Source organism: Metopolophium dirhodum, chromosome 5 (genome assembly GCF_019925205.1).
Source record: "Metopolophium dirhodum isolate CAU chromosome 5, ASM1992520v1, whole genome shotgun sequence".
NCBI classification, from domain to species: domain Eukaryota; kingdom Metazoa; phylum Arthropoda; class Insecta; order Hemiptera; family Aphididae; genus Metopolophium; species Metopolophium dirhodum.
The window spans coordinates 24,587,051-24,599,557 of NC_083564.1; the positions used below are offsets into that span (position 1 = coordinate 24,587,051).

A 12,507-nucleotide genomic window follows, 5' to 3' on the forward strand; every position below is an offset into this window, starting at 1 on the left:
TCAATTAGAATTGTAAATATAATATAATATTATGACATTTTTACTATATTACCTAATATATTATCAGCATATAATGTAGGTAAACATAGTTTTATTATTATTTAGGTCTACAATTATAATATATTATATTATGTATACATACCATACTGCCACACACATTTTTACAACAAAAACAATACGATGGCAACAAATTAAAATAAATTAAATACATATTTTATAAATTTAAGCAACATAATTTGTTTAGCAAAGGTGAAATGCACGCCATGTAAGTGAGTATATAATACTTTTTGATGGACTCTAACTAGTAAACAAATAGGTATTGGGCTCGGCTCTGGGCATTGACCGTAAAATAATGGAAAATCCATTCGTTTCGTCGGTATAACATGCCGGAGAATTAAACCTTTTTGTGGCCGGATTTATTTTCTTATACAATAAATAAAAACGTCTGTCGTTGGACGATATCCAATAAAAAACGTCTGCGTCTTGTGACTTCGAGTAAGGAAAAAAAAAATTTCCACGCGAATAAACTAAATTACCGAGGGCGAGAATACACGCTGTATAATTATTACTGCTGCAGCACAACGCAGTGAGAATTAGCCGTGATCGAGTATCGTTCGTCGTCCGTGCGGAATCATTTGAAAAGTTTCATATACTCAGCGCGAAATGTGTCGATATGATGACATGAAATTACTCGATAAGAGGAGTCAACAGAATTTACATAACTCTATTATCGCCAATCGCACACACCCCTTTTTATCCGTCCATGAATAATTAATGCATTTATTCAAAATTTGATCTTTGAAATCACTTGAATACCATACACTTTAATAGTAGGCCATAGCCCCCATACCCCCTCCCCACCTCACACACGCTCAGCACAAAATAACAATTCTAGAATGTATACACCATCCTGTTATGAAGTGCTATTAATGAATAGCTTCTTCTTCAAGCCAACCATGACCAATGCCCTATAATTGTATTACCCCTCCATTGTGCTTATTGTAATTATATTTTTATACAGATTGTACAAATAAAAAAACAAATATGACAAAAAAAAAAAAAAAGAATGTATACAATTTCAATAAATGCTATTTTTCCATGTCTCATTATTGTCGTTTAGAGGAGACGTATTATAAACGTAACATTTTTATTGACATAATAATATCGTAACCGTAAGTATTTTATGGAAAACAATCTCAATAATATTGAAAAGTAGATTTCTGGGATTTAAAAAACATGTCATGTGCATCTATTGTTCATATTATAGCGGTATGTATGGCATATTCCCACATCCACCCGTGTTTCCTGGATGAAATATTCGTCCGACATTATTTCGATTGTGGGCGGTTTGGAGTGGTTGGGGTGCGTCGACACCGACTGGCGTTATAAATATTTAAAATGTCTTCATTTCCGTAAAAGCCAAGTTTGACTTCGGATAAATCGTTGTATACCGTATTGTAACGATGCACAATTATGAATGTCGGTGCTAGGAACATCTGTAGTAATGCTCGAGGAATCGCGACGGGCAGATGATGGAAAATCGAATGGAAATCAAACACGCCTCGAAATAGTGGTTCGCGTGACCAGTAAACTGCAGCCGATCACTTCAGACGCACACGAATAAACGAACAAAGAATAATGTTATAAGCACTTTTATTAAACATTGACGTCCAGTGACAATCGAGTCACACCATCACCAAACTCTGACTTTAACACTGGTGGCCCACTGTGGTAATCGAGTCACACGCGATCACTATAATACCCACTGACCCTCTTTCTGTCATCAAATATTACTTATATTTAAATTTTACTATCGAAGCACCATAGATATAATATCGATACTAAGTTTAACCTAGTTACACCGTACTTATTGACTACCTATGCTTGAAATTATACTAACTGTTATTTTATTACATAATTGTTGGAATGCGCATGTTTCTACGTCGTTACTTAGCTTATTGAATTTTGTAAGATTTGTTTTGGTATTTTACCTGTTATACATATAGTACGATTGTTCATACTTAACCCAGTTAATAGTTTTAACTGTATTGTTTTTTTATAATATACTACTATATTCTGATCCCGTGCACTTCGTTGCTCATTAAAAATGACAAATCTATATGAATAATATGTTTAAAATAGTAATAATAGCTTTAAAATCCATGGCAACCGTTTATAAATAAAAATCTCCATCGGAAACATCAAAATCCCCGTTTGAGCACCTCCCGGCGTTGGTCCTCTCCCTTTTTAAATTAGTCCATCTTCTGCCCAGAGATCTAGTCTATCACTGTACCAAATCGCATCAACATCGGCCCAGCCGTTTAGGAATGTATAAAGGACACACACACACATACACACGCACACACACACAAACATTAATTTATTTATACATATATAGATGCATGATACAATAATGGTGGTGGGAGCAGAGACGGGCTGACGTGACGGTTCCTTAGCGGTGAGTTTTAAATCGGTGCCGAAGAATATTATGCGAAGTGTCTGCTCCGCGCGCGTATAAGACTTGTTAGCACACACACACACACACAGCTCAAATACATATTATATTATATACACGTACATGTGTGTAATATATTATGTTAACGGCGCGAACTATACAAAAACGGAATGTCGTAACGATTTGCCGGTCGGGAGCCGTTGTGCTGTGACGTCAGTACTTAAAAGTTTTAATGCTCCTATCGTTACCGCGGGGTCGCGACCAGCGAACAAACAGCCGACCGATCGGCAGACCGTATGCGAGAGCGAACCATATCGCACCGAATAATATACGAAACCCACGTGAAACGTCCAAGGGCGAATATTATAGCCGACTGTATAATATGCATAATTATGTGTGGGTACACGATAGTAAAATATAATATATATACTGCACACGCCAAAAATCGCGAAGCCGTGTACACCGAACGCGCAGGCACTATATTTTGATGAAAACAAAAATTGTACACAATATTAGGTGTATAATATAATGTGATAACGTACAGTGTAATCGTCGACAAGTCACGGTTTGTTCGGAGCGAAATAAAAAGAGTGCGAAAAGGATTGACACAATAATCAACGTCATCGTATATATTGTTTTATTTGTTCTGCACTGCGATAACGCGACGTTATCAGTCATTAAACTATAGCCAGTCCTCGAACTGTGGATAAGGGATGCAGGACGCGGGGGACGGAGCTACTCTTCGAGGGTGGAAGGGGGGGGGGGGGGCTGAAGCTATGATAGTAATATTATAACTGCATATCATTTTATATTAGCCAACTGCGTTTTCTGCGCTGCGATTAAGTGTCGTCGTCGTCGCGAAACAATTATTGAACCATACATAACATTCATTCGGCGCGAGCGGCACATTATAATATTATTATGTCAATGTATTTGGTATACAAATAACCATATTAATATACGACAGTGTCGGTCGAACATTAAATCGTTTTCGATTGTATTGTCGGCCGAGCGGGACCAACTCGTCTTGATGGATTGCGGAATTCACGGCCATAAAATAAATAATATAATATAATAATGTCGCGATTCTCGCCGGAGTTACACTGTAGTACCTACCTACCTGTATAAATAATAGTACCAGGACACAAAGCTTTTAAAGCACTCGGTTTCGCGGCGAGGACAGCTTCTGATTTAAAACTTTAAAAAGCGGCCAAAGCACTTTATTGCGCAGTCGGTGCAGACTCTCGAATATGCGCATGTCACGATAATATCCGCCGAGTCCACAAGTACCGCTTACGACTTACGGTCGCTTGCTTGGTGGAAAGAGTCCGATGCGGGTTTATTGGATTCACTGGTTTTTTTTATGGTTTTTCATCGCGCGTTTCACCCCACGACTACCGTATATGATACACCAGTCGCTGCTGATCTCCTCGTATTAGACCAGCTAGTTGATCGCAGAATGGACTTTGGAACTCGAATTCCCGTATGGGTCGTCATGTGGTAAAATCGCTTCTCCTTACCTCTTATCTCTAATAACTTATATACAAAGTTCCTCGCTAGATTCTACACGCCGTTCATTATTCCGATTTGCACCACCGCCGTAACTATTATATATTATAATGTTATACAAACGAATCAATGCGACGACGTCGTATTATATAATAATAATATGTTAAATGTCAATGCAAACCCACTCATTTCGCATTTTCATAGAGTACATTGAAGTATTTCATATTTTCCTGCATTATTATTTTTTGCTGAAAATGTGTAAATATATATATAGTAATAACATACTAACACACACACACACACACACACGCATACGGTAAAAAAAGTAACTCCCGCGTTTATAAAATATGCAATAACTAAATAATATAATTTATTACAATGTATAATACATAATATACGTATCCAACAATATAATATTATGTTAGAGGGAAGACCATCCCTCCTCCCCTATAATATGCGCCAGTTTTGGCATACCCCTCGCGATCAAACGCATCATATTATCTGAATGCCTCACATATTATAGTTACATAATATTCGAAACGGAGAGACGAGAAGTGAACTTGAATATCCGACATTCTGTCAGAGTCTTAGCCCTTCAACTTAAAACGCACGATAAGTGATATTATAACCTTTATATCTAGTACGATTAATCGATTGTAATTTGTACGATTACTCGGTGTAGGTAATTTTTAAGACGAATACGTGTAAACGTATGTTAATTCGATTCAGCCAACGGCCATAATTATAGTAGCCGACGCTTTATTTAATCCAAAAAAAAAAATAATAATAATAATATGGTGTTTGACGATTTTGTCACCTTATAATATATTAATATAATCAATTAATGAAAAATCCTAACCTAACCTATAACTGTACTAAAATCCGATTAATATAAAAAAAACAAATTTAACCCTTTTTAAATTTTCCTATCTTCTTCCCAGAGGTCTATCTACACACAAACATTAATTCATATATATATATATACATGTTTATGTAACCCATGGCAACCATTAATGAACAAAAATTTCTATCGTAAATATCAAAGTTCCCGTTTGAGCACCTACCGGGGGTAATAAATTTCCTTTTTAAATTAGCCCATGACACTAACAAAGAATGTGGCTTTCTATTGGTGAAAGAATTTTCGAAATCGGTTCAGTAGTTTCGGAGTTCGTCCCGAACATACAAACAAACGCTATGATTTTATATATCAGTATAGACGGTATGTACATACTTTACAAAATAATTCGTCATCATCTTTGGTTTCTTCGAGACTCAAGAGGCTTTCGAACGGCAAATTTCCGCATTATACGGAGAAGTAAGACCTGCGTGTTGCGTATGCCGTTTTTGTGGTCGACGACGGAGGGCGACGGCTACCAGAGAGTGACTACGGTTAATCGAGTTTCTACTGTATTACCTATACGTGTTTGTCTCGAGATGATAACCACCTGTGTTTATTATATTACATTTTAAGCGTGTCGAGTGTCCCTCGGGAACACATAGGTATAATACTCGTGGTATCCGACGAGGGGCTGCAAAGCGCGAGTCTGCGAACGATATCGACACGGTTGGAAAGAGGGTCCGCCGCGGTGATTTTTTTTTCCCCGACCGCGGACAATCGAAATCCGGTCACGACGCGGTGTGACCGTCTTGCGTACCCGCGATGTTATATACCGGGTATGCGGTATAATACCGTCTCCCCGCGTATCACCCACACGCGCAAAACGACAGCCGTACGGAACAATATTGGTAGGTAGGTAGGGTTACTCGTGGTTATATATGTAGCTCGTGTTATTTTAAAAGCGGAGCGTTTTAATTTAAACTCTCTGTCTGCGGCGCTTAATCGGAAAAGCAATTAACAGCGGCGCGGCGCCTTAAACTTGTGTACCGATGCTCTGCCGATCAAATAATGCGCGGATTGTGATGACGAGTTGTTGTTGTTGTTGTTGTTGTTTAATAGAAACTGACGCGATTGTCTCTGCGTCTTCGGCAGCTGCACAGCGAACAGAGCTTTGCGCGTCCTCCGCTACAAACCGTTTAAACGCGTCGGAAAGTTATAGCAATAATATTATTATGTAATATTATGTAATAATGATAGGCAGTGGCGCACGCGACTCGTCGCTGTCGTTTGCGCCGAAATATAGAGGGTGTAACAGATGGAACTGGCTTTTGAAATAACTTTTGTTGTAAACAATATTTAAAATTTTTTTTTTATACATATATAATTTAGAGTCACTTGTGCTACACATATAAGTGTTATTTTTATTTTTTAACACTGAAAATAAAAAAACTTAAATTTGATTTAAATTGTTTTGGATACATTCAAAATAGCACATCTATGAATCTGATATAAGAAAAATTTTAGTAGTAAAAACAATTATCTAATTCACGTAGTTTATTATTTAGAATTTTTTTAAATATCAATGTTTTTTATGATTAGGTATAAATGAATTTGAAACGTAATAACTTTTTTAATAATATTTTTTTGGGGGTTTTAGCTGAAATGAGTATATTTCTTAAATTATATTTACTAATCATATCATTTTAACAATTTTTGTCATACGTTAAGTAACATCGTTTTTTTTTCGTCAGGTCTTTCTGTTACGCCTTGTATAACGGCAAATGTCGTGGTTATAATAAAGCAAATCGTCGTGGAAAAAACGTCTATGTATTAATGCTCAATGCGTTGTAGATATTATAATATTGTTGTTCTTTAATCGTATTTCATTAATAGTTTTAGATTCTTGTAATATTTGAATCGAAAAGCGATCGATCGTAAAATATATGTTTTTAATTCCACGGTAATAATGTGCAAGGTTGGTATAATATTTATCGCGTAATACTTACATATTGCTCGTGGTTTTTTAATTTTATTTTTTCGATATGAATGCGTTCACGCGAGTCTTGTAAAATATACTTTTTATAAGTATTCAAGTAGGTACTCATTTTAAAAAGTATTTTAATACGTATCCCAACACCTGACAAAATACTTTCAAATCGTTCATAAAATATTTTTCTTACCTTATAAATTATCAGAACCGTAATTGTACACCTTACCATTTGGTGAAACTTTAAAATTCTTAACGGTTTTACCTACTTAAAAATTATTTGAATACTTTCACTCAAATAATTGTTCTCGAGTACTTTACAACACTGGAACTTCTCGTAGATATGTAGTGAGGTACATTGAAATCTCTACGCGTGCAACTTGTTCTTCAACAATATCACCTATTATAAAAGCATAACCGCATACCAGTATGGTATAAATATATCGTAATGAATCCTTAAACGGCACAGGGCTCTCGAGATGGTATAATACGAGCGTACAATCCCAAACCTTGGCCCATATAAATATTATATATAATACAACCTACTCTGAGATATTATAATCTGATGAATATTAAACCTTTGTAATTACACAAAAGATTAAATAAAAACCGTCGGATTTATTAACTCGGAAAAACATATAATGTAATACAACGATTTTAGTGCGCAAACAGTCCTAATTTAATAGCCAACTCACATAAAAGTTTAAAAAAAATAATTATTTTAATTCTGTGTGTACCCACTACGCATATTATATTTTAAAGTGCTATACTTCTGAACAACATAGGTACCGTGTTTACCTATTCCGTGTTCAAAATAATAGTATGGTCTTTTCAGCGCAGATTATAAATATTTTACAAGTCAATTATTCGATTTTGTAAAGGTTTTTTCCCGCCGCGTTATAACAGTCTAAACGTGACCCGTAAAATAAAAATGCCATCAGGAGCAGGGTGAAAAATCTCTTAACAACATTTGGAAAACTTGAGACTTGGTTAGATATCGGTTTTTCATTTGTTGGTACACTGATATGCCCAAGGCAATACCACCGTATACCGTTAAAAATCTTATCATGATTTGATAATACCCTAGATTTTAATTACGGTTTTCATTTCGAATGGGAAGCATCGTTTGTTTTCAGAACTCTGGTATACCTACGAATTGTTTAATACTAAATCAATGATTGAGGTGTATTTCGGCGTTCAGTGTTTAGGTGAAAAAAAAAAAAATACTGTCAAAGTGTTACAAGAACTTATTCCAATCGCCTGACATCGATGTGCTAATCATTAATAATAAAATTTAATAAACTATTGGGCATGATGCTTATAAAAAGTGGCTGATCAACATTCTCAGAAAAATAATAATAAAACACAACATGTAATTAAGATAAAAAAAAAACCTTATTTTTAATTGCACGTTTTCAAACACATTATGTATTGAAATGTACTTTCTAACTATAAGCGCAGTAAAAAAAAATAAATACTTTTTGAAACTCTAAACTCTACAGTGACTGGTAGTTTAAAGTCATACCTCTGATAATATTATAAATTATAATATTGATAAATTCCAAGAAAAATACAGTGTTCTACGTCAAAAATTAATTATCTTTTAACATGAGACATAATATTTAACTAGGTACGCCTCTTTATTTTAGCTGCTTGAATGGTTTATTCTATAAAGCTATATCTTCGTGTTTTTATGACGTATTTTTTTTTTTAGATATTTTATTTTATCGCTTTAAGCTAACGTATATAAGAAAAAAAAATAATAGTCAGCGTAGTTACTAATTTTTCATTTTTAATTGTTTCAGATGAACTTTTGAGAAAAGGATTTAGATTAATTGATATGACAGCATCATCATTTTGAACCGTAAGTGTGGAATTAGTATTTTTATTGTATTTTATTTTTTAATTATCATTTAACTTCAACAAAGGTAAAAGTTTACTTTAGTTTTTAATATTATTTATGACGCTTTTTTTTTTTTAACAGGCTCCATTGTATAAGACAATATACGTTTCTTTATTCCCTTCATATATAATATGTATGTATAAATTAATAGCAAACCATTGTAGTTTTCTTAATAGTATTAATAATATCAGAGCGAGCACGCGTATAATTTATTATTTTAATAATTATTTTGAAAAGAACTACAGCATGATTTGTTTATAATATTACCTATATACTCGATATTAAATCGAATTATTATAATGGAGTTAATGGCATATGGAATAGTTGGTAGAAATAATATTAAATTACGTACCTAATAGAATTTGAAAATATTATAATATTAATACTGTTACTTAGAAATATAATATAGAAATCGATGTTTTTGAATAATTATCAATTGATATAATATATAATATTATTATTTCATATACTTTTAAATGTTTCAAATTCAAATGAAAACCAATAATAGTGAATAATCCTCAAAATGTTTACATTATTCAACAAAATATATGTACACACATTCCGACCGTTACCCCTAACGTTTTCATATTATTATCGGTGTAAATACCGAATGACTGAATCCATATCCATCACCAACCGCCGCAAATGTCTAACTTATTTGTGGTGGATATTACTTATTACCATATTTTGTCGTTCGGACACGGCAGTTACGCGAGTAACGTAATATTATGCCAAGTACGTAAATAAAATATAATAGTATTGTAATACGTTTGCGTGTCAGATCGAACGTTTCTTTTTATAGTGATTTCTTTTGAATGCGTCGATTGCGTTTTCTGCAGCAGAGACATAACACGGTTAGGACGTTATACCGGGTTATAACCTATTATACACTCAAATAGATAATATTTTATGCATATATTATTCTATATATATACCCCGCTGTTGCAATGCGGAGAGCACATTGCGTGTGTATAGACTCTGGAGCGTTTAATAAACGACCTGTAGATATAATCGCAATTGAATTTATATACCTACACTATTGTTGTAGTTTTTTTTATTTCGCATCGACGTTCGAAAACGACCGATCGATACATACGGCATAATTGAAAATCGGAGTAAGCATAGTAGTGGTAGTGGCAGAGTAGCAACAGTAGTAGTAGTAGTAGGTACGACCGGTGTTTATTTAGAATAAGAATGGTATATATGGAGTAGAAACGGACGGGGAAAAAAAATAATGCCGGAGGGGAGTTGAGAAAAAAATTTATTACATCCATGTGTTCGGCGAGCAAGATCGGGATCCATTTTTTATTTACAATGCGCCCTCGTCGAGTAAATATAAATAAATAAATGTACTATAATAATAATAATAATAATAATAATAATAATAATAGTAATCGTAAAACGTGTGATCTGGAAAGAGTAGAAATTATTTTGATATTATTTATACGCACCCGTCAAAATAATATACAACTGTCGTCCGCGAGAGAAAAATTATTTACTGCCGCGAAATCGAAATACATATTTTATCCCGACGTATTATTATTACTATACAGTTTGTACAAGTTGAGAGGTGTTCCGCAAACGCGTTCATATTATTGTTTTGAAAATGTCAGTGATAAACAAACGATACAATGATAACGTCCTCTTCGTTGAGGTGAATGCAATGTTCGAGGTACCTATTTTTTTTTCTTCTACTCCCGACGAAACAAAACGTCTATGTGTTATTGTAATACTATTATAGAGTCCTGCTGCAGATATTTAAAAATGACTTTTTACGACGGACAATGAAGACGAGTAGTTTAAAACGGTATTGCTCCTGCAGCACTATAAAAGGAATTCGCCGTGCTATTGAAAAATAAATAAAAAGGATCGATTGGTATTTATTTATATATTTTTATTTTTTGTATTACCCTCACGTTATTACAATACGTATACATTCGTATACAATAACGTTAGGAGCGGATACGTCTCACGCTCTATACCTACGCGCATTATTATTTATTGTATACCCTCATCGAAAGAGATGAATCGATGTGCCTACTATATAGCTAAATAATATGATGCAAGAGCATGCTTTTTTTTTCACAATATATTATAGGTATATGCATGTTCACTCGACGACGTATATTTGTAGAGCAATTTCTGCGGTGTCCGTACGTTCGTAATATTAATTGCAAATGGCTCCGCTCGCACGATATGAGGCAAAAAAGAGAAGAACTTTTGGGGCACGAGCCACTCCACAAATGCTGTAAGCCCGCTTAAAAGTATACTCCGAAGAGTTATGAAAATACGTACGATTCAAATATCGTGAAAAAAGTCAACTTTAAATGCGATGAACATTCTTTACCGATTTTGAAAATTATATATAGTAGGTAATATTATACTTGTTTACCAAAATAATATTACATTGACATACCGGTCAGCGTTCATGGCACATGTCAATATGTCATAGCTTTACATATTATTATAATACATAAATAGGTATTTAATTTTATAAACCAGCACTTGACAGCCACCATCTGACATTTCTATCGTTCACTTGTTATTTATATATAGATAGATATGGATATTATAAATTTTTAATAACATATTTAACTCTATCTGTACCGACAAATTCAGTAATATGTACTTATGACAGAAAAAAAATTATTACAGTGATCTTTATTCGATTGGAGCGAACACATTTTTTTTAAGTTCTTATCACTTCTACGATATTATATCGGACCCAACTAAATTCCATTCTAGCCAAATTGTAAACGCTTTTTGTGCGTGTGCCCACGCGATTAAATTTCCGATTCTCCGATCAAGACCTGCGATCTTAGTTTTTTATCATAAGATTATTGGTACATCAAACGTGTGAAAAATCATAATGCAATCACTCTATAGACAGGTACGACACGATACCTGTCATATTATCATCATTAATGTTGAGTGCTATGTTGACAATAAATATCTCCTTGCATTTGCTTATCGTGAACATGTTTATACACAGGAAACTTCAGGGGTGAAAACAAATTTAACCTATTTTTTAGTAGTAGCTTACAATTAATACGTTTAGTTTTCTACGTGATACCCGAAATCTAAGTGATTTATGGTAAGAAAAAAAAAATTTCAACTGCAGCGGGTGCTTCAGCTCCAAAGCACCACCTCGGCCCTCTCTAAATTCGCCACCGGTTAATCCCACATCGACTGTACACTGCACACTCGTTATACGCACTTCACACGTCATGTGTTATAGGTATGTAGTTAAACACCCGGCGTTTAGTATTATACAGCAACTATATACCTACCTAAAACCGCGTTATAATTTTTTTTTTTATCATAAGTCTAATTATTATACACACCTACACGCCCACCACACTCTAGCACTCACAGGTTTTGCTCGGCGAACCTGTCCAATTCCTGTTGAGTACTAATACACATATATACACACATGCGACACAGGTCGGTCGGTGAGTAGTGGTGTAACAGCGCATAGAAGTATTTTGGTGACCGGGTGACACCGACTATTATTGTCCGTACCCGGCCCGTACATAGGTACCTATGTCCTATACGCTATTACGAATGGGCTGACCAAGGACGCGGTAATAACCGCACCAGATAGACGTAATATATACATGACGAGCTTCGTCTTAACTCGGATGCTTGTACAAGTCGTATAATACTGTACGAAATATTATTATTATCGTGTACGGCGGGTATTAGAAGTGACTTTGCGCTTTGCGGCGTGCACGCCAATATAATACTATAGGTATAGTTGTATAGCATCAGCAGCAGAGAAGTGTTTGTATAGTAGTAGCAGTGGTAGACAGTCG

At 34.6% G+C, this 12,507-nt stretch overlaps 1 protein-coding gene across 4 annotated transcripts in view; it reads left to right on the forward strand.

The window, feature by feature from the left end:
- Positions 1–12,507, forward strand: part of LOC132944689 (uncharacterized) — a 382,446-nt gene that overhangs the window by 108,354 nt on the left and 261,585 nt on the right. For all 4 annotated transcript variants that reach the window (XM_061014161.1, XM_061014160.1, XM_061014163.1 and 1 more), the window contains one exon: positions 8,595–8,653. The gene's annotated coding sequence lies outside the window, so the exon portion shown is untranslated. The remainder of the gene's footprint in view (positions 1–8,594; positions 8,654–12,507) is intronic.